The sequence below is a fragment of the Stegodyphus dumicola genome, chromosome X1, assembly GCF_044657685.1.
Source record: "Stegodyphus dumicola isolate Sdum_Otavi_A_Nest chromosome X1, ASM4465768v1".
Classification (NCBI taxonomy): domain Eukaryota; kingdom Metazoa; phylum Arthropoda; class Arachnida; order Araneae; family Eresidae; genus Stegodyphus; species Stegodyphus dumicola.
The window spans coordinates 206155176-206176268 of NC_140780.1; the positions used below are offsets into that span (position 1 = coordinate 206155176).

Sequence of the window (21093 nt, forward strand, 5' to 3'; positions counted from 1 at the left end):
GATTCTCGCCGGACTTTCATATGGAGAGCTCCAGGTACCCGTTACCACCAAGAAAACATCATTGAACGACACCGCTACGGTGATGCAGGAGTGCTCGTTTGGGGTGGAATTATTCTGGGTTCCAGAACTGACCTGCGTGTTCAAATTGGAACCATGACAAGCCAAATCTATCGGGACGTCATTCTGGAACAACATGTACGTCTGTTTCGGGGCGCCGTGGGCGCATAATTTGTGTTTATGGATGAAAACGCCCGTCCTCACCGTGCAAACATCGTAAGCGAATGCCTTCAATCGGAGGATATCACTCGTATGGACTGGCAAGCATTCTCACTGGACTTGAATCCAGTAGAGAACGTGTGAGACATGCTTGGCCGACGAGTTGCAGCCCGTCAACCTCCTCCTACATGTCTACCGGAACTTCGGAGAGCATTGCTTTTTGAGTGGTGTAATATCCCCCAAGATCAGATCGATAATTTGATACTCAGCATGCTTAGGCGTTGTACGGGCTGTATTGCATCGTCTGGGAGATATACAATGTATTAACAATCATACCAACCATATAATATTGGTATTTTGTAAATAGTTTTTTTTTTGTAATTTGCTCCAGGGAGAAAAAATCGCTAATGTGTTTAATAATCTCAAACATATAGCATCTTTGTTTGCTCTTTACCTTTTGTTTAATAAATAAGCTTTACAAATAAGTCAAATTTGTTTTGCTTCCTTGGCCTGATTTTGCATTATCCTTAATTTATGAACATGAGTGTAGTTTATCATACCCTCCTAAGTAATTCGTGCTCTTTACTAATATAATTCCGTATGCTTAAAGCCTCATTCCATCAGAAGATGTAAATTAGCTATAGAGAGGAAGAGATGGATTTAAATACTGCTTATTACTATAACTCGTATCTGAATGAATTTATTTATAACTGCAATGAAGAAGTTTCAACAGTTCACTGAATTTTTGCGGTGGAAATTTTGCTTTGCCTATTCCACACCTTTATTGCCAGTTGAATGTGTTTATCCATTAGTTAATGAACTTTGCCGAAAACCTGCAGGTATCAGGTAACTAACAAAGTTCGTGCGGTTTTCGTCACTCATCAAAAAACGGCCTACAAAAATCTTAAATATCTTACTTTTCGAAATAATCACCATTGTCTTCAAACTTGTTTCCAATGAGACACAAGCTTGCAAGTGCCTTTTTTGAAAAATCCTCTTTTCTGGAATCCAAAACTTGTGATACAGGCGTTGTGACATCGTCGAATTTTCGGAACTGCTTTTCCCGCAGGCCAAAAACAGATAATAGTCCAACGGGGCGATGCTTGAGGAATAGGGTATCTGAGGTAGAACAGAATGTTTTTATGACCTCGTTGGCCGCTTCTGCGGTATAAGGTCTGGCTTTATCTTGGAGCAGGTGAACCCCTCTTCTGTTGACCAGTGCTGGCTTTTTTGGTGCAGAGCAGCTAAAACTCTTCGCAGTTGTGACGAGTAGACCTCAGCTGTTATGGTTTTCCAGCTTTCTAGATACTCTTAGAGAACTTTTCAGGACATGTATGTCTTTTGATCTGCTTTGGAAATATTACGTGTCCTGAATAGGAACAGGGAGCTTACTCAAGCTACGTTCAAATGTGTGGAATGGACAACACCAGCAGGAAGGGTGTACTGAACCCTTTATTCTCTATAAGATTACAGGTGCTTCCGTTTTTCGGAAAACAGAGACCAACCACTTGTGGTCTGAACGTAAAAATATAAAACTACTAACTAAAATTCTAACTAAAAGCTAACTTTGAATTAGTTTACAAATGCCTAACACTATGACAGGCCTTTTTAAAAGGTTACATAGGTAGTACGTAAGCTGCTGAAACTACAATGCGTTTTAAAATCAAGAGGACTAAACCTCTGGCCTTAAAGGGAAGCAGCAACGGATTGAAAACTAGTACAGAAACGCAGTGGCAAGGCGGCTCACTCCCCCTCACTTTCTAACTCTTGGCAAAAAGCCACAACTTAAATACTTCGGCGTTAGCAAGTACAATTTGCATAAACAAGTTAACGCATTTAATTCTGGCCAGAAATAGAAAATAAGAGAGTATAGTAAAGTTTTAAAATAAAATAAACATTAGTAAAACTTAAGATCCTTACAAACTATTCCAGCGCTGTCCACCAAACACGCAGCATTGCCTTGATTTGGTGAATATCCGGTTTAGCGGCCAATGAGACCGAGCCAGAAGTCGAACAATAATGTTTTATATTCAGGTTACCATACATGATCCATTTTTGTCACGTGTCAAGATTTATCCAGGAACGAAGCTTTATTTTGGCGACAAGCAGATATTCAATCGTTGGAGCTTGTTTTCCTCGGGAAGGTCATGAGGAACCCATTTAATGACTTTCCATGTCATCCCAAGATTATGAAGTGTGATAGAAGGGTTTCGACAAATTCTCCAAACCTATGTGCAAGCTCCTGGCAGGTTTGATGAGGATTCTACTTGACTTCCTTCTCCAGCTGGACTTTGTCAAGAGTGGATAGACGACCAACACAGGGTTTGTCTTTAATCTCCGGATGTCTCTCATCTCCGGAAAAAATTGGCTGAACCACTTTTGAGCAATCCGTTCACTCACTGCTGTTTTTCCAAACGCGGAGCATATTCTTCTAGCGGCCTCTGCAGCTTTGTTTTCTAATTTGTGCTCATGCAGAAAAATCTCCTTTTCCAACGACGTGTCTTTTCGGAAGATCGGGCCTCTTACAAAACCGACAGCCAAACGTGAAAAAGCAGTGAACAATTCTCTGTTGAATAAGGTTTAAAAGGAATGTAAACATATGACATCATCAGAATCAATTTGACCAAACTAACGCGCCAGAATTAACTGTTCTCAATGGTACGAACTTTCTTGGTTACTTGATAGTTTGTGTTAAAGCCTGATTTTACTGTATTTAACTGATAGTTCATATTAGTTCATATTAGTATCTAATAAATTCTTTTGTCTAATAAACTTATAAGTTACATATTTGATCTAACAAGGGAAGTTAAAGTTAAATGTTTTGTAATCTACAAGTCATGGCAATAAAAGCTTTAGTTTGGACATTATTTAAGTTAGGATGCATTTTTAGTTACTAAGCAAAGCTCATATATACCTTACATTTAGCTTCAACTAACAGGCCTTTTAGTAAAAGCACTTAACAAAGTAATTTAGCCTAAATGGCTATATATTTATCTACGAAACGTTCGTCCCTTTAATGACGCAAATGCAATTTTACTTAATTCCAGATCCATAATTGCTCTTTCTAGTGAGATCCAGTAGACACAGATCGTCATAAGCCTCGGCATTTAATAATAAAACCAACTCTAAATTCAGTACAGAAACCTTGAGAGGTAACTGTTAAATCTTGTTTTATTGAGAAATTGATATTAATTCGAAATCGTTTCCAGATATTTCGATAATGTTATTAGTTCTCTTATTGGCTTACGTCACCCATTGAGCATGTCTGGAATTTCATCTGTCTCGCGACTCGCTTGTACAGCCGCTGGAAAACACACCAAGACTGAGCTTTGGAGTAAAGTCGAAGACATATGGATTACATTCAGAACCTGTATGATTCAAAGTTACGACGTATACAGGTTTTCATCACTCAGCGTGGTGGACAAGGTACTGTTTTTCGACGTTCGGGTTTTTTTCTCTGTTTATTTGTTCCACTCTCAGTAGTATGTGGAATAAATTTCATTCATTTTCGATAATTCCTTCATGGCGTTGCGTTTTTCACAAACATTAGTGTATATATACATATATACAGGGTGAATCTAAACAAGTGAGCAAACTTTAGGTGTGATAGAAGGCAGCCATACCAGCAATATTTATCATAGAATGTATGGTCGGAACGCAAGTGGGGAGAAGTTAAAGGGTAGTTTTCGACTGTCGTATTTAAAGAATTAGCACAAGAATGAGAGGAGGATACTTCAGAAAATATTTTATTAATAGAACATGTTCATAGAAATTGCTCAAAAGACCTTCCGCCAGCTGTAATGCAGGTTTCACATCTGAGGGATAGAGATTGGCGCACATTTGCGAAGGCAACAGGCATAAAATAACATAAAGAGACAACGATCATAATCAAAGATGGTGTTCGAAGTTACGACACGGACCGTGATGCAGGAACCGTGCGTCATGCAGATCTTCCATGCGCCGGAGATGTGACGCTTGCATCACAGTCTGAGGTCTTAATTTCGGAAACCACCTTCCTTAATGACGATAGTTGTTTGTTTTTGTACTTATTTGTTGGTGTCTGCTGTACTAAACATAATAAAAAAAAACGTTTTGTCTTACTGTTTGTGTTCTATTTTTTTTTTCTTTTTATTTCGTCACTACCGCTCCAGAAAAGCCTTAAGACCATCCATTCCTATGTTATTTCCCGTAGTCTAGGTGTATTCTATCTCTCCTGAAAGTATGTCACCGCTGTACTGATACACCCTATATATATATATATATATATATATATATAAGTCTCTGCCATTACTGTAATAAGACTGTGCCTTTATTGTAATAAGACTGCGTCATTATTGAATAAGATGTCTTGGTGAGAGAAAGTTGCAACAGTTTGGTGGTGGTTTTCTGCGTTATAACTTCAAGAAGTTTTGCTGCGTAGTTAGAAAGATGACACTCGAAGAACACACATAACGGTAAATTCCAGAAATAATTTTTTTGATAATGCACATTATCACTGCGCATCATGGATGCGCTATGCAACCCCAGGTTTGTACGGCTTACATTTCTTAAACAATGGATAAAACTAGAACAATAAACTCTGCGTGGCTAGCGGCAAGGCTACACAGCGAAATGAAGTAGAAGAGAACAGCGAAGGAGAGTTGCGACGCAATTACCTTTTATACGATTTCAGATCACGTGACAGATTAATGCCCAGATGTTGTATTGTGATTTCATCGATAAGGGCGCATCAGAACTGCAGGGAGGTTAGTTATTATTGCTCTGTTATTTTTAGAATGAAGACAGGAGTTAAAGGGCTATTATTAATTTATTGTTTGAAAGATGGATATTTATATTTTACATATCTATATATATGTGTATGCATGTATGTATGTATAATTAGGTAGATGCTATTCATAAAGAATTAAAAGCTAAATATGTAATGTCTTCATTGTTTTAACACACCATCAGAACCATGGCTACTGAGAATTCGTGTTAAAATTATTTAAAAATATGCTCTGTCAATTAGAACTAGTTTGATAAGAACCCATGAATTTCAACAGCTTTCAGCATGAATAAAATTAAAGTGCAACAGTGAATATATGTAAAAAAAATGCACAAATATCTGTATTCTGACACAACTTGGGAATTAAAACCCTTCGGCAGTTCCTTTAGGCTTGCATCTTCTTTAGAAGATCTCAACTACCCAATAACTGAAATCTAAATAAGTAGCTAATATTACGCATTCTAAAATGTAATCTATTGTACTGACTGCAATTTTAATACTACGTGCAGAGCTTAAATAACATATTAAGAAATCAGTTCGAATGGCGTATATTCCTGTTTCAAAGACAAGACGGATAAAATTTTTTTAATGTCAAATAATAACGATCTTTGACTTTAATAAAAATATTCATAGAAACATTTAGAGGCAGTCTCATAAACTAACGGTAGTATAACAGAAAATAATTTTTTAAAGTAATGTAAAAACAATTTTTTTAAAGTAATGCAAAAATAATATATTAATAACAATTTGCAAATAAAAAAAAATAAAAGCAAATTGTGCAGGCAAGCCTTCACATTTATTCAGCGTCAGGTGTAGTAACTGCGACCGCCGAATGACAAGGCGAAATTGATTGCTACAACCGCTTTCTCCTTCTGCTGCTGCTGGGGTCCGAAGGTGTAGGACGGCTCTGGCTGTCCTCACCCCGGCTGATGCATGTGCCATTTCTCTTCTTTCGTCTCGTTTTTGACTGCCACCTCCGTTGCTGGATGTAGAGCCATGGTATTCCTTCTAGTAAAAAATTGAAATTGAAAATTCAACTAAATAGATCCATATACCTAACACCTGCCGAAAATTAATGATGTTATACAACTTAAAAACTTCGAGAAGTCTTCGTATGCACGTGCTTTATTCTTTCCTGATGATTTAAGAATTCGCCTTGTTCTTCTTCGAAAAATATATTGGTATAGCGAGCTAAATTTTTGCCGTTAAATTTTGACTGTTGTTTCTCACCGAGAGTTTGTTTCACGTTGATGGAGTGAGATCTACTTTGATTTGAGTACAACGCATAACTCGTACGAGGTGTTCCGATTCAAGATTGTAGGACTGATATTCGTCTGTCTGGCCGATAATTGCTTAATTTTATGCTAATACTTATTCAAAATTTAATGATGTCAAAGATATAACAAATATTAATTGATTTGTGTCATTTGAATTGTCATCCTTTGGGGTAAGTTATTTTGATTTCATATTTCTCTTTTAGATCACACACTTCCATCTGCACGTTTTCAAGTATTATGGGTAATTGCGGTTTACATTTGGCCCCGTTAAAATATTCTATCGTTACATTTTGGATATTGTAACATTTGGTGCCGTATTTTCTCACACACACAAAACAATTAAAGCAATTTTTATAAGCAAGGTTTATAAATCATGAATGGAATTAGGGATTACTGCATAATACACGGAGTTTCTGCCATTCAGGGAACTTATAATAGTGCAAATTTTGTATTTAATCAATGTCAAGAAATGATCAATTTAAATCAATTTTTAAATTAACCTAATTCTTTTCAAATCTTTTGCAGCGTAATTTACCTTTCAATGGAATTGGTGTAGAAAAGAAGTGAGTGGAAGGAAAAGCAAGCGTTTCTGTTACAAGTAAAATTGGAAACATTTACCATATTATAAATAGATCAAAGGAATTTTGTTTCTATTCGTTTGAATGCAGACAGAGTGAGCATTTCAAACTCATATTGATTTTTGCCATTTCTGTATCAGTAACATGAAGACATTTTCCAGGAAAGACGATATCTTTATTCCTCTAAGGATGTTTTTTCTCTAAACGACCGTTTATGCGCTGTTTTAGAATCTTATCTATCAGTTCGAATCGATCTTGATGAAAAGCAACCAGCCGATTTCCACATAACAATGCGTAGCGAAGTACCTATGAATCAGAAAATTCACGTTTCCGAATCCAAATGGTGCTTTATAGAGGTCTAAAGCAGGCTATTTCTCACACATATTGCGATATTGAGTATATTCCTTGTAACACGAAATGTAATCAAATTCAGAAAAACAACAACAAATCAAAACTAAATAAAAACAAGTGAGCAAACTTTAGGTGTGATAGAAGGCAGCCATACCAGCAATATTTATCATAGAATGTATGGTCGGAACGCAAGTGGGGAGAAGTTAAAGGGTAGTTTTCCACTGTCGTATTTAAAGAATTAGCACAAGAATGAGAGGAAGATACTTCAGAAAACATTTTATTAATAGAACATGTTCATAGAAATTGCTCAAAAGACCTTCCGCCAGCTGTAATGCAAGTTTCACATCTGAGGGATAGAGATTGGCGCACATTTGCGAAGGCAACAGGCATAAAATAACATAAAGAGACAACGATCATAATCAAAGAAGGTGTTCGAAGTTACGACACGGACCGTGATGCAGGAACCGTGCGTCATGCAGATCTTCCATGCGCCGGAGATGTGACGCTTGCATCACAGTCTGAGGTCTTAATTTCGGAAACCACCTTCCTTAATGACGATAGTTGTTTGTTTTTGTACTTATTTGTTGGTGTCTGCTGTACTAAACATAATAAAAAAAAACGTTTTGTCTTACTGTTTGTGTTCTATTTTTTTTTTCGGTTTATTTCGTCACTACCGCTCCAGAAAAGCCTTAAGACCATCCATTCCTATGTTATTTCCCGTAGTCTAGGTGTATTCTATCTCTCCTGAAAGTATGTCACCGCTGTACTGATACACCCTATATATATATATATATATATATATATATATAAGTCTCTGCCATTACTGTAATAGGACTGTGCCTTTATTGTAATAAGACTGCGTCATTATTGAATAAGATGTCTTGGTGAGAGAAAGTTGCAACAGTTTGGTGGTGGTTTTCTGCGTTATAACTTCAAGAAGTTTTGCTGCGTAGTTAGAAAGATGACACTCGAAGAACACACATAACGGTAAATTCCAGAAATAATTTTTTTGATAATGCACATTATCACTGCGCATCATGGATGCGCTATGCAACCCCAGGTTTGTACGGCTTACATTTCTTAAACAATGGATAAAACTAGAACAATAAACTCTGCGTGGCTAGCGGCAAGGCTACACAGCGAAATGAAGTAGAAGAGAACAGCGAAGGAGAGTTGCGACGCAATTACCTTTTATACGATTTCAGATCACGTGACAGATTAATGCCCAGATGTTGTATTGTGATTTACAGTAGTAAGCGGATTTACTTGAACTACCTAGCTTAGCGCTCCCGTCTCACAGTGATTCAGGAAATTTTAGAATTTCTGTTGCTAACTTATACGTGAATGCACATTGTTTGGGATTTTCTAAATGTTTTCAAAAACTTGTCAAGACAGTTTAAGCAAGAAATAGATAAACTTTCGTTTTCAAAGAAATACTCAGTTTTTAATAACCTTCTAAAAACGCATTATTCTAGACCTTTTCTCCAAATGAAACTAGGTTTAAGAACTAAACATTTGTTTCAAATGACCCTTTTTAATCTTTGGCGGTAGAAAAAGTTTTGAAACTGAAAATGATTTTTTTAAGAATTAAAAAAGTGATTAGAACATACATCTTAATTCTGTTTTAATTTTTACGTATTAATTATATTAAAAAAGTTAATTGACACGGTTATGTTTCATTTCAAGAAGACTATATATTCGTGAATGTGAAATGTTATCAGTCTTAGGAGTATAATGCGTGCATATATATGTATTAATATACACATATGCATGCAGGTGTTTGTATTCATAGTACATATCAAATGTTGTATGACCTTAAATTCACTTAGACATATACATGCATATGTGCAATATTTCTACAGTATTCTACATATATATTAATAGAGAATTTAAACAAAATGAAGCGAACAAATTAATGATGCTAACATTAATAATGATCTATAAAGTAGGTAGAAAATAGAAAAAGAAAGATTAAACTTTTTTATCTGGACAATTTGAGGGCTTACATATTGCATTTGATTTAGGATAAGCAATTTGTGTGTAAACTTGTGTGCTTGTTTGTAAGCAACTTGTGTGCTTGGAAAACCTTATTACTTGCATATAGTTCCTTATTCCTAAAAATCTTGAAGTAGAAAACAAAGGAAAAAATTCCAAAGAAGAAAAGTGAAAATTCATGAGAAAGGAAATAAAATCCAAATAATGTAATATTACGATAAATTTATAGGAAAGAAAAGTACCCATTCATTACGAAGTGCAATATTTGCCTAATAATCTTGCCAAATATGAAGGCTAAAATATATTAAAGAGTAATACTATCAGCGAAACTACAACTGAATTGATATTCTACGAATAAATTCATTTAGAATTAGTAAAGATTTTTTACAAGGATAGCTCAATAAATATTAAAGCAAAATTTACCCCCCCCCCAAAAAAAAGGGTCACAATCTGTAGATAAACACTGACTTGGAAGTGAAACCTAAAATCACGCTAAGATATGTAAAAGGACTTAACAATGAGTTTTCAATTTTAAAACTCTGAATATAAAGAGGATTTATAGCAAAGCCTCTAACAAAGTGGCTTTCTAAAATTAATGCTGTGTGACAAATTTGTAATTAATTAAAAAATAGTTCTATAAAAAGCATAGTTCTAGATTTTATCAGATATTTATTTAAATATTTATATACAAAGTGCAGAGAAAATCATGATTAATCATAATTAGTACCTAAGGTGTGAAACAAGTGCAAGTTTAATTCTTTTTTCATAATTATCATTTTCATAATTATTATTTATTATTATTTATTCATATATATGAAACAAAATATTTCTGAAAAAAAGGGTATGCACCACGGAGCCTGGAGCACCACGGATTATCAGCACTACGATTATTGTCGTGGCTTTCCGTTGGCACTATAGCAGGCGCACCAGAACTGGTGAGACACGGTGACGACTCAGGAGTGGCACCATGACAGCTTTTCAGATGAATTCCGTTTTTGCGTACGACATAATGATGAAAGTATCCGTGTGTGGTGGAACGTTGTCAGCTTGCATTTGTCATCGCTGTAGGGACCTATTGTCAAGGGACTGGCATGCTGGAATGGAGCATCAGTGGGTACGCATCCCTGTCACCTCTGGCATAGCCGGTAATATGAACAGCCACCGTTACATGTCTGACGTGTTACGTCTGTGTCCTATCTTCAACGTATTATGACCGCAAGTTGCGCATGCCGTCCTGACCTTACTCTGTAAAGATGGTGTTCGACTATTGCTTTGACTAGCACGTTCTCCAGATCTCTCACCCAGTAAGAACATATGATCATGGGTTGCCGAGAGACTGGCATGCCACCACATGGAATCCAAGCTCACTGCGTCTTAACGCCCAGAAGGATTCTAGCCATTGTTACTGCCAGATTAAAGCTGTGTGTAATCCAAACCACCTGCAAATTTAATCACGTATTCCTTCTATTATACTGTATATGTACAATAAATAAGGTTTTGCTATTTTCTTTTCTTCCCGATGCAGCAATTACAATGGTGTGCATTATAAATTTATATGTATGTCTGCGTATATATGCACTGAACTGTCAATTATCCGTGTGCGCATTATACTTTTCGAGATTTAGCTATACATCGTTCGACAGAAACTTTGTCAAATTAATACTTAAAGAAGATGAAACATTTGTGACTTATGGAAAAAGTTCATTTTTGATGGAGTGAATTTTTTTCTAAGGTTTTGAATAACGTTAAAATGTTAAAGCTGTTTCATAGCTGCAAAAACTAAATCCCGGTGTAACAAAGTAAAACACTTTTGTTCAGATGAAAAGGCAGCATTAAGATTTGCTGAAATTATTTCCATTGTTTAAGGGCTTGAAGGTTATCCATGAAGAAAATACAAAATTATGAACTGAGTAAAGTACGAACGATGAGGGCTAATATTATTTTAGTTTGAGACATTACGGGAAAATGAAGAACATTTATTTACGTAGTATTTTTGTGACAACAAAAGTTACTTTAATATTAGAATATTTCTCAAATAGTAATTTTTCCTACACTTAGCCATTGTTTACAAGACTGTATAATGATTTGAAGAAACTATTATTTTTATTATGAAAATTCCGCAACTAAGCGACTAATTTCAGTCATATGATGTAGCATTTGAAATCAAGATCAGAAAGCTTTCTCACTAAGGTAAATTGGCCACAGAATTTGCTGCGGTCTTGTTATGAATCATGACCTTTTAGGTTATACGCCAAAACTCCACTACTGCTGGCAGTCTTGAGCTTTCTGAAAGGATTCATAATGTTAACCGGAAGCCCTTGCTGAATTCCCAGAAGGCTATGGTGTTTTCAAAATTTTGCTCTTAAACGCTTCCATCATTTCATCACTTTTTTCGCAAACTATTTGCGCGAAAGATCAAATAAGATCTGTTCGCCAGCTCTCAGATAAAATGATAAAGTGGAAGAAATTTGCGAAGAAAATATTTGTAAAGCTTTTTTGTCTTTTTAGCTGTATTTCCATAGCTGATGGCTTTCTAGGTAATCCTACCGCTAAATACAAAACTTGCAGGAAAAATAATAAAAAGCTATTGTAAAATGATCTTCAGAATGTTTTCCAAAGCTTAGATCTTTGGGAATCACTCTGAGGCATTCTAAGGAAACTTGGCTGCTTACTCAGAAATGCAAAGTAAGGATTCAACAAGGACAACCTGAAATTTGAATATCTTGATGAAATACTAATTGCTCTTGGTTTATCATTTTCATATTATTCGTTATCAATACAAATACTCTTCAAAATATGTTTACTGTGTCTTAAGGTGAATGTACCTGTTAAAAGCTCATTTTCTTCTTAGAGTATGTAATTAATATATGTGATGACTGTAAATTTAAGAAGTGCTTTTTTGGGTTGAAAAAACAAAATTTTGATAGAAGTTTCCTCATTTTCTGTAATTTTTAAAGCCATTGCTTAAAAACGACTATACTATATAATCAAAAATATAATATATAATTAATATAATTATATAATATATAATTAAAAAAGACTATAAGAATGAAAAATAACTATAATCATTTGCTTGAAATAAATATTTTTTTACAAATATTTATATGCTTTATACCTTATAATTAGAACATAATACCAGAATTTGCGAATAAATTCAATATGAAAGTAAAGAATATGAATATGAAAGTTTGTGCCGTCTAAAACGTGATAATCTTAAATTTGCAAGAAACTTCCGTGGAATTACAGTATCGAACGAGCTTGTTATGGAAAGTATTAAGGAAACACCGCTTTGTGTAAGAATATTAGCTGACTCCTCTCTCTCAGCAAAACTTCCAATTCCTTCACTCATTTCCTTTCATAGGCAAGGTGACGTTTCTCTAGTTTTATGTTCTAAAACAATTCCAGGGCGATTAAGACTTATGATCTTTCATCTCCTATGCTAAAGAACGAACTGTGAATAACAAAATGTGAGAAAAACTCTTCCAACCTCTATTTCTTATTAACTTTATTTCTAAAGTATTTTTTGTTTTACTTTAGATTTAAATCAAGGACAACTTGAATAGTAAGGTAAAAAAGTATAATTATTTTATAGAGAAGGATAAATGAAGTAGCATGATTACCTCAAAAAAATGTTAACAGTATAAGATCATATCGCAGAAGACGGAAAAAATATTGAGCATGGAATAGTTAAAGAAAGAAAATAGAGAATACTTTAAAAGTTCAAAAAAATTGTTAAAAATATTGACCTTATTATTAAAAACAAGCTTTGAAATAGCAAGTATAGTTTTCTCAATATCTTACCTAGAGTTTTTCTGAACAATAATCAATAATAAACACCAAAAGCTTTAAAGTACTTTCGAACGTTTGGAGCATTTTGCAGTTTAAAATTAATCAAATGAAATAGGATTTTTCTGACTACGACAATTTTGGTCACTTGATACCATTTATTAAAACTGTAAGAAATTTAATTTTTACACGTGTACAGGGTAAGTTCCAGTTAAAAAGTTGCTCCTTATGCTATTAAAGCAATTTTTTTGGGGGGGGGGGAGAGAAAGATGTTTTGTAAAATGGAAAACTGGGTTTGCAAAAGAAATTGTAAAACTTGTATGATCTTGAAAAACCTTTAACAAGAAGTGAAGTCGTTGATTTTAAGGATAATATGAAACTTCAATTTTATTTGAAACTATTCCAATATTCATCATTTTGCAAAAGGGGATATGGAATTATGCTTCTGTATTAATGTTTTATGTCCTAAAAGGATGTTTTAAAATTTATATTCGAAAACTCAACATACATAACTTTTATTAGAGTACTTGCATACGTTCCTCAAAAATTTTAATCTCAGTTGATTTTGATTGTATGAAGAGAGAATTTTTATTAGATTTATTCGAGCATGAAAAATGTTTTCTCAGTGAAATTGTTTTCGATGAATAAAATTTTAAATTTTATATATATTTACTAAAAGATAACATAATCAAAATACATTTGTAGTCTGTAAGGCGGCCCCATTTTATTAATTTATCAAACTAGTCCCATGGGCCTAGACTATTCATTTAAAAAGTATTTAAGCATACAAACTTTTCGAAATTTCTGTACATTGTATATTGCAAACATTATGCGCATACCATATTTAGCGTAAAAGCCAATTTTCCTAGTACTGATATAATTTTGGCATCATAGATTGTGAAAAAACTATATCCCAAATAATAAGTCTTTTAAAAATCATCAGATGCTCTTTGAATATTAGATTATATCTTCATAAAAGTAAAGGAAAAAAAGGTGAGAAAAGTTCCTGAAATCCAAAAATAATAATATTTTAAATAAAAAGATTTCTAAAAAGATAAACAAGACTACTATAACTTATTCTTTACTTGCAGAAAACCGCAGTAAGAAAGCTCTTAGCCCAGTCCTCATTCAGAATTAAAGTAAAGGACTAAAGCTTACAAATACCACTGCAACTAACTATGCGTTCTCTTTTGTTACTTTCATTGGCCTGCTAAATGACGCCTCTTTGCTCAGCTGTATTTTCCATTGTTTGAAATGTAAGTTATTCTAAAAGGTATGGGGGCGCATCACGCTCCCAAGAATGATGTGAACTGCAAGAATGTTCGCGAAAATAAATTTATATTTTGATTATACAAGCGTTTGTAGTCTTTCCAAAAATGGCATCTAGTTAAGACGCTACCAGTATGTCTGCCGTTTCCAGTCATCTATTATCAAGTTATATACAACGAAATAAATCACCACATCTTTGAATCGAGAGGAACTTTTCCTATGTAATTACTATTTGTATTTATCCCTTTTTATGTAAAGTGGAGTGAGGTTTAATTTTTTTAATGTACAGTAGAATGTTTTAGTGCAGTTTCCAAAGGCCAGGTGCCTTTAAACAAGGAACTGAGGCCTTTTCAAATAATTTCATAGCAACCCTTGGCCACTGGTGCAGAATACATGTTTTTACAAGGGTATTTCTCCATAAGAAGGATATGTTAGTTTTTAGACAAAACTGTAGGATCTTCCAGTTTTGTACACAATAATTAAAACAGAAATGTCTTAGTCATAATAGTATTTTGACTAAATTTAGTAAAATTATTTCAAATGATGTTAAATAGAATCAAAGTTAGTTATATTATAAAATGCTGGACGCCGTTGCAGTTATATGCAATGATTGATGGATGTATTCAAAATTTTTCCATTTTAAAACTTTCCCTAAACAAATATGATTATGAAGCTTCATAAACTTCATTTTGACAAATTACTGTCAAAACTGACTTTGCCCCAAATATAGATTCTTTTTATCTAAAAGTTTTTTTTTTAAATTACTATTGCAGTGTTATGTAAAGATTCTGCTTATTAAATTTATTACTTAACTTGAGTATACAAGTTACTCGTCTTAATTTGAACTTTTGTATATATATTTTTTTGAATTTACAAGTGCATACTATAAAAATTTTTATGGCCTCAAAAGTAAATTGAAACTTTTCCATACAATACTAAAAGCCAGGTACCTCGTATAAGAAACGGAAATTTTTATGTGTAATTGTTTTTATGTGTATTGTCATCCCACAGCCATTAACAAGTAGTTATGCTGATTCGCTTATTGAGGACCTGTTCGTTTTTCATCAAAGTTTATTTTATTATTATATCGTACTGTATACGTTTATTGTGTCTTAATTATTACACTGCTGTCCAATAAGAAAATTTGATTTAGGGTTATAATGAGTAAATAAATAAGCATTAAAACAGAATTTCATGAATATGTGATAGAAATATATTGATAACAAGACTTAGTTTTATAAAAGATATTCACAGAACTGTAAAATCTCTTATGCGATCTTCAAGCTTCCTCAAGGTCTTTAGAAAGTAATATTTAAGAGAGTTTTAAATTGGATTCTGAAGTTAATTTACAGATAATATCACATATTGTTGGAATATTCCTAAATTACAACTTGAAGCAATTCATTTGCTTTCTCATTGGAATTGCATATATTGTACAAAATTTTGTTTCCTTTGCTAAGGTTGCAATGCTTATCCCTCAAAATTATTTTCTATAGCCAAGCCTTTTCTTCTTGAAGAGAATTAAGATATAAAAATGTGAAGATGTGAAAAAAATACGGAAAATTATTAACAAATTAACTTAATTGGAACAAATTGCTAACTTAATTGGCAATAACCCTTTAAATTCCTAATTTTAATTAAATGCAACCCTTTAAAGCTATTGTTTCCCTGCAGAAAACCACAATGCTAAAAACTCTTTCTCAGTCATTAATCAGGATTAAAACAAATGAGTCAAGCTTAAAAATACCACTGCACATCAACTACGCGTTCTCTTTTTCTGCTTCCACTTCTTTGCTAAATGACGTATAATTGCTTAGCTGTATTCTCCATTATTTAAGATGTAAGCTATGTATTCAGATATTGTGGGGGTGCATCACGCATCGAAGAATTATGTGAACCGCAATATTTTCACCAAAATAAATTTATATTGTGATTGCGCAAGTGTTTGTGGTTTTTTCAAAACTTACATCTAGTTCAGAGCTACCAGTATGTCCGCCACTTCCACCCATCTAGTATCAATTTATCTACTACGAAATAAATCATCACACATATATACAAATATGTATATATATTAATGTATTCAGTTTACAAGTTTCCTTAAAAACTACATAGCATCCTTAGATTGTTCCTTTTAGAAGTTTTATTATATTTTTTTCACATCTTATTTATCTGAAACTATATTGGATTTGCAGTTATTTTTAAAAATTGCGCATAAATTCTTAGAAAATTTGTTTTTGAAGTTTTATTCGTCTTCTTATTTCTCTAACATTAAATGGTATAAATTATATGTCTCCTAATATGGTTTCTTGTAATCATAAGTGTGGCTTTAAAATAAAATAAGAGACTTAACATCACTGACTCATTTACCTATTACTCGTGTATTAGGACTAATAGGTGAATGAGTCGCAGTAATAGGTAAATGAGCTTTAATAACATGAAAGACATTAATACTATTATAAAAACGCTTAAGTTACGCGAAAAATAACTGCTTTCCTTCCTCCTCCACAGCAGAGAAAATATTTGCTTCGCTTTATGTTCTTTTTCTAAAGATATTCGTTTTTTTGGTAATTATTGTTGTTTGTAATAACATTAGAGGCTATGAATCTTTAGGAAGATTAATAAGTAATAGTTTTCAATCAGATCGCTGAACTCAAGAAAATGCGTACATTCTTTTTTTTATTGTAGTTTTTGAAATTGAAGCCGTAGCTGTTACTTACATTGAATACGTTGTTTAATTTATGATAATGAGATTAATTGTAGAGTAGAATTTGATTTGTGATTATTAAATTAGTTGTAGAATAGAATTTGAGAACTTCGCTTAAGGAACAACGAGGGCTCAATGTGTAGGGCTATTAAGTATTTTTTTGAGCCGGGAAAGGTGCGAAATCACTTGCGCCCTCGTCGGGATTAAAAATCCGGACTGCAGCCGAACGTGAACACTTACTCCAAGAGAGAAAAAAGTAAGGTGAAAATTCTTTGTAAGAGCTTATGTAAGTTTCAGGACCTTTATGTAAGTTTCAGGAATGTAGTAATTTTTTATTATAATATTAGTTTTGTATACAAAATATTTAATACACGTCTAATCAGCAAATATATGTTTTAAATCTTCTAAGCTTATTTGTTTAAAATATGAAACGGTTTTTTTATGTCGAGCTACCAGAAGTTTTTACTACGATTAACAATCGAATGAGTTTGCTTTCTGCTGGGGAAAAATTTCATGTATAGCAAACTTAATAAATGTGAAATCGATAATCATTAAGCAAGAAATATACTGTTTAATTTATTTATCTTGATTTAGCTACTTTAGTATATAATGTATTCAATCCATATTTATTACTGCGTAGTTAGATTAATTATAAATAGATTAAAGGAAATGCCAGTAATATGATAATTTTAACTACAAAATGAAGCATTGTGAAAAAAAATTGTGTCTCTTCTGTCATCGTTTCGAAATCATGGAAACATTTTATTCATAAATATATGATGATTATTTCTTTTATTTTCCTTTCTTTATGTTTTAAGAACACATGTTTTTAAATCGACTTTTTCCTCCTTTTGAAAAACTTCTGCAGTATTCTCGAGGTACATGTTTTGAAAAAATATCTTTGTGCTGAAAATGTGAAAACTGTTGGCTTTTATAAATGACAATGTGATAAATTACATTGTCATTTTATATGAAAGCGAAAAGAAAGAAAGAAGCAAAATAAATAATTAGTTTCCTATAGCATTAAAGAACAGATTAAATAAAAGTATTACGAAAACATACGTATGTATAGGTTAAAGGTATTAAATTCATGTTTTAGTGTTTAATTACCTATTTGAGTACTTGAAAATGAAAAAAGAACTATATGTGGTATTTAGGGTAAAGCACTTGTTTTATACAATGAAATAAAGCTGTGCAAAAATCGATGACAAATATTCGGGAATTAGTCGAAAATATGATTCTACAATTAATGTTTTGTGACTAAATTGCATTAAGCATGGAAAGAATATGAATGTAGCTAGAATGTAGCTGTTTTATTGAATTAAAGTGCAAAGAAATTCTTTATTGAAGATGACGTACGTCTTACGGGTTTATCGAACTTCACGTTGAGTATTTATTGAAGTTACACCTGAGGGAATAACCTGGTAAATGTCCCGTTTATGTTGCTTCATCCGAATGATGATACGGAGTTGAATTACGACGAGTTCCTTTAGGAAAAAATCTCACACACGCAGAACTTAAGGGGAAATGTCGTAGCTGTCATTCATTGGAAATTGCAAAAGTATTGGATGAATGTTTACATTATGGTAACTTGGCGATTTTTTGGCGACCAACCCTGCTACAGCAACCTGCTAGTTTGGGTTTGGACGCCATTTTGTTTTCACGAAATAAAGGCATTTTTTTTTTTTATTTTTTTTTTTTACTCAAAATTTTTTCCAACAATCTGCTAGCCGAATTACGCTTATACTAGAACTTTTATGGAACAAAAATGCTTAATCAGGACGAAGATTAGGTGCGAAATTGGGAGAAAGTGCAGAATCGCAAACTGGTTACCGCGTTTTTAAGAATTCGTCATACACGGTATCCATGTACACGTCGACCTATTTTCACTTAAGAAAACATCCCAGAATTGCACAAAAATGGCATTGCGTACACTCTTGACTTTATCTATGTGCACATCGACCTATTTTCACTTAAAAAGTCAAAGAAAATTGACAAAAATCCAATTCTTCTTACTCTTGTAAAAAGCGCTAAACTAATAAGTGGGCGATTCTGCACTTTAGCAGCGAAATTGTTTCTAAGTGCTTATTAGCTAAAATCACGATCGGAATTTTCCGGAAAATGTCACATTACATGTCTCATGATCTCTCATTTCTCTGAGACAAAATAATCTGTGATTCGAACTGTGTACTTCTCAGATTATTGCTGGTAACCTTTATCGCCTTACCAAAATGTCGCCAAACTACCTGTTACTATATTCTAAAGATTAGCCAAGTATTGATATGTGAGGGGTAGTTTTATAACCGATCTTATTTGAACCACATATTTTGCACTAATATTTGGCATCTAGTGTTTTTAACAGTTTAAAGACTTCATATTTTGACGATACATTCTTATCATAAGAACATAAGTCACGTTTACTTAAGTTTAATCTCTTATTTATAGCTCTGTGTTGATAACTGAAACTATGGAATAACACAGTCAAAGCGTTATACTTTTAGAATAATTAAAATTAAATCTAGGCCTTGAAATCTGTAACTTGTATTTCGGCTCAGGAATTTGTTTTAACGTTGATTACTGTTGAAGTTCATTAAAATTATAATTTTTATTGATAAGTATGTAAACTGCTTCTCATTTATTAACTGTCTAAAGTTATGACACATTGCATCAATTAGTGTAATATATTTAAGCAAAGCTTTTTCCTACAGTATTATGCTGTATATTAAAACATATGTCAGATAACCTTTATGACTGTTCTATCTTATGTAAGAATTTAAAAATTCATTTGTTCCGAAATTTATGAATTTTTATCAATGTAAGCTTGTCTGTCTGTACTCATCTTATCTTCTCAATTTTGTCTGACAATTTTACCAAATAATTTAACTGCAGTATAATTTTATATATTGTTTACAGTTATATATTGTACAGGATATATATTGATTTTATATATTGTGCAAGATAATATTTCAGTAACACCGGACTTAACGGTTTTAGGTGTGAAGTTAAATTCAAGAGAACGGTCTATTTCGAACTGCATAGTATTTTACTCCTTGAGTTTTATTTGTATTAGTGAGAGAAGTGTGGTCTTTTTATTCATCATCAATACAAAACTCAGTGATGTTATTATCTTCCGAAGTAAGTGTCATTGTTTTTAAAAGAAAATAATACAGTGATGTAAAATTATGTTTACGCCATTGTATTTGCATTATTTAACGTCTGGAAAATTTCAAATACTTTGCGTTCCTAATATTTTATAAGAAAATACGTTATTAAAATTTTATTCTTGCATAATTAACTTGACTAGAAAAATCTATGGAAAATTATTAGTTTGTATGACTGAATTATAAGCTATTCAATGTTCCGTTATTGGACTTCTTTATTCCCTAGAATTATTTTCACATAAATTTCTTCTCCACTTGTTTAAGATAATGAGGAAATACGTCAAATATTGAATGCTGTATTAAAAATATATATTAGAACGCATTTAATTTTGATAAAGAGAATGGATAAAGCTTCCAACACACATGTTCTGTCGAATTATCGTTTCAGAGAAAAAAGAGACTAAGAATTAGAAGATCTAAACTATTCTGTGAAAACAATTTGGGTTCCGTAGATTGTTACTGGAGGATTTTCAATTTGCAATACTGCCATTGCACGAAAAACTAGTGAGCATTACGTTTGAAGTTTTGAAACTTTAATTTAGCAGGAAATGAACAAACATGTTTTTAATAGAGATATCTGTAGTTATGTTATTCTTTAACTTTTATTTACGGTATAATTATTTGTCTTTTTCAAAGGCGTGCTAATCATTTTATAAATTACTAAAATTAAAAAAAAAAAAAAAAAAAAAAAAAATGGTAGTTACGTTATCTGCTTTCATTGAAATGAAATGTTAGTACTTTCTTCTACTGAAATGCAATCTTGAATTATGTTTCATATCAATTCCAAAGAAGATTATAAATTGCCAGTTCAACGAATATTTCAGTTCAGAAGAAGAAAGTAATAATTTTTATTATAAAATGTAGAAAATGATAACATTAAATATATCATCAAACAAAAGTTCAAATGATATTATATCTGGAAATTACGTGTAAACTTGATTGAAAGATATTGATGTGTAAAATTGAAAGATATTGATGTAACTGAAATATT

General features: G+C 32.7%; 1 protein-coding gene across 3 annotated transcripts in view; it reads right to left on the reverse strand.

Moving 5' to 3' along the window:
• Positions 1 to 21093, reverse strand: part of LOC118188938 (gamma-aminobutyric acid receptor subunit beta-like) — a 439491-nt gene that overhangs the window by 35876 nt on the left and 382522 nt on the right. The window lies entirely within an intron of this gene.